Consider the following 3,680-nt stretch of genomic DNA (forward strand, 5'->3'; position numbering starts at 1 on the left):
CTTAAAAATGGTTAAGATAGTAAACTATATGGTATGCATATTTTACTAGAATAAAAAAATTGGAGGGGGGGAAACCTTTGCTGGCTACAATTGTTATTGCCAAACAAGACACATTTAAGGGCTAGGTTCAGCCCACAGGCTACCAGTTTGCCATCTCTGGTCTCACACTTAATTTTTTCTAGTTGCTTCATGTGTTCGTGTCTTATTTAGCCAACCAGAAGGTGAAATTCTATGGAAGTAGGAGCCATATCTTAAACTCCTTTTGGGGGCGCCTGGGTGGCTCAGTGGGTTAAGCGTCTGCCTTCGGCTCAGGTCATGATCCCGGGGTCCTGGGACCGAGCCCCACGTCGGGCGCCTGTCCGGTGGGGAGCCTGCTTCTCCCTCTGCCCCTCCCCTGCAGTACGCGGAGCTGTGAGCAAAGGGGACTGTGTTGCAGAGACTCGGGAATGGAGAGCGCACAGCCTTTGAAGCACTGAAAAGACATGCCCCAACTCGGAGGTGGAGATGGTGTCAGGAGAGGTGAGGCCCAGAGGGTAGGTGAGTCGGGAAAGTGGGCCTTGGAAGTCACACTGAGGAGCCTCACTGCCATCGCAGTGGGAGGGGACAGCCCTGAAGGCCCTTAGGCGCCAAGTGACGGGACAGGATTTGATTCTGAGATAAATCATAAAAACCGGAGCCCGGAACTGACGCTCAGGACACAGCTCAACGCCGCTCAGCTCCGGCTCTCCAGAGCCTCGCCCACTTGTGTCTGGAGAATGAGGAGGTCGGGACCCTGGGGGTGCCTGGGGAAGCCTGAGGGGCCCCATGAGAGGGGTGATACTTGAATGTGTGCCGCCTTCAGAGCAGGCTGCTGTGTGCGCATGCGTGTGTGTGCACGTGTGCGTGCACGTGTGCGCGCGCACGTGCTTGTGTATCTGTGTGGCCGCGGGGTGGAGGGGCACGTGCGCATGTATTCCGAGTAATTCTTCGGTGGACCTCGGCAAGCAGACTCCTCGGTTCTGCCTATTTCCTTCCTTTAAACCCTCGCTAACCTGGTGCAGGCCCGGTCAGGGAATGGAGGTGGTGCTGTGGTCCCGCTGTGGGATCATCTCCGCCCCCTGGGGAAACCTGGAGGAACTACTGATTGACCTCTTGCTTTAAACATCCAAGACACCAGTCGCAAGCACTCAGTAACCCGTGGCAACCCCTAGAGGCTGCTGCAAGCTCAGCTATGAGGATGGCTGGGCCCAGGGAACCTACTGGTTCCCCAGACACGGACATGGCTGAGCCGGGGCGAGATAGGACCGGTCTCCGCATGCATGGGATGCTCGGACAGATGAGGTCTGAAGGGGGAAATGCCCAGTCCCCTAACACCCCTTCTCTGCGGGAAAGATAAATACTAGAAGAAGTGATATGAACAAATAGGATACTTCTCCAGTGGCCAATATTTATTAACGGTACAACGTTTAATAACTGAACATTTATTAAGTGTATTTCTCTCCGTTTGCTCAAGGGCAGTTCTTCAACACTGGGACTTCAAACAGTTTCTTCAGCAATAACTAACCAGCCACCATTAGTGGGGCCTCAGAAAGCCTGGAAAATACTGTGGCCACAACAGCCACGTGGCAGGGGCAGTTTGGGGAGTGGTGAAGTGTGGGGACAGGGACCATTGTCTTTGGGGGTCTCGTGATTAGGAACCAGGTGTCTGCTGGCCTGCTGGCCCCGGGGATTTTGTACTTTGCGATGGGGGCTTCCCTCTCTCTTCCCAGGCTTGACCGTCGGTAAAGTTGCCAGGATGGCCCACCATCATCATAACACACACTCAAATCAATCTACGCTTCTGAATATGAGCAGGGATCCTCCAAAGGAGCCCAGAGTTCTGCACTGTCCGCATCGGCCTCGGCTTCTTCTGTTCTCTCCATGCGCTGCATCTCAGCTTTGCATCCCCTCAGCCTGTGGCGCGATAGGGATTCTGCTTGATGCTTTCCCTAAGCAAACAACAGCAGCCACCGGAAGCATCAATAGCTTCAAGACAAGTCTCCTCAACCCTGCTTCCAACCAGATCGTCACTCCTACACCCCAAGCTGGACTTTAGACCCCAGTGCAGGAGATGATCGTGGCCCCTGCGTGACAGAGGGACAGCCACATTATGGATGTCCCATGGGTGACCTGAGAGAAGTCACCTCAGAGGTACACTAAGGACAGAGGGGTTAAATGAGATGGAGCCCAAGAATGGCACCCCACTTGGGAACAAAGGGTTCTATCTTTCCCAAGCCCAGCATTCCACATAGTTTATTCCCAGCCTACTCTCAAATCACCCATTCTCGGAGTTCAACCAGAACCCCCTGACCCCACCCACCCTCCAGGCTCAGGGCCTGCACACTTGGCCGAAGGGGACAACTCGTACAGCCTTAACCGACTCTACACATTTCTGCCTCCACACGCCTTTACCTTAAAGGCACATTTGATGGAGGCCTGTTCCAAGGGACCATTCTGACCCAGGAGATGTTTCATGTGACCACTTTAAAACACCCTCTACGAAATTACTCAAAATGCTGCATTATCTTAAAACTTAAAAGCGATTCTTTTTTTTTTTTTTTTAAGATTTTATTTATTTATTTGAGAGAGAGAGAGAGAGCACATGAGAGGGGGAGGGCCAGAGGGAGAAGCAGACTCCCCGCTGAGCAGGGAGCCCGATGCGGGACTCGATCCTCGGACTCCAGGATCATGACCTGGGCCGAAGGCAGTCGCTTAACCAACTGAGCCACCCAGGCGCCCTTAAAAGCGATTCTAAGTGAAAGGGACAAATGAGGGATTGGGTGAAGAGAGGTGGATATAGAGAGATGGATATGTTATCTCTTGAACACATTACTCAGCAACAACAACAACAACAAAAATTTCAATATTTAATCATTTGGTTTTTTCTCCCAGCTACCTAAAAAATATCCTTCATGCTAGAATAGCTGCTTCAAGATTGATAAGTTAACATGCCACAAGTTTGCTCATACTGGATCCTTCAGCTTCCCACTCCTGGAGTCAGTTAGAAATGCCTTATGATTTAATTAGTGGCCACCAACAGGAACTTAAGCAAGACAGACATTTATGACTTCATGTCACATGAAGTCTGCAGGTGGATGATTCCTGGCATTGATTCAGCTGCTCAGCAGAGTGAGCTGACAGGGTCCCAGCCTCTTTCCATTTTTCTGCTGCCATCCTTAGCACACTTGCTACTAGTTCTCACTCTTGTCACCTCATGGTTACAAGATGGCTGCCATAGTTCCAGGTATCATATCTTCATACAAGGCAGGGGGAAAACGGGGAAGGAGCAATAGAAGGAGATTGTTATACCTGCCCTGGGACAAACTGAATCAGACCCAAGCTAGTGGTGGTGGAGATGGAAAGATGACACAATTGAGATATTTAGAAGGCAGAATTGGCACGGTTCGATGGTGGCAAAGATGAGGAAGATCGATTTGAGGTTTCTAGCTTGGGTGACAAGGTAGAAAGTGGTGCTGGTGGTGGCTTTATTGGAAATGGAGTGCAGAAAGAACAGATTTGGTGTAAGAAGAAAACAGTAATCCTGGTTTTTTAGTTTTTTAGTTTGGTTTTTTAGTTCGAGGTGCTCTAACCTCCATGTACAGATATTTTATAGAAAACTGAAAATGAATCCTAAGTCGGAAAAGAGGTTGGCACTGAACGCA

Source organism: Leptonychotes weddellii, chromosome 5 (assembly GCF_054177405.1).
Source record: "Leptonychotes weddellii isolate Sample4059 chromosome 5, ASM5417740v2, whole genome shotgun sequence".
NCBI classification, from domain to species: domain Eukaryota; kingdom Metazoa; phylum Chordata; class Mammalia; order Carnivora; family Phocidae; genus Leptonychotes; species Leptonychotes weddellii.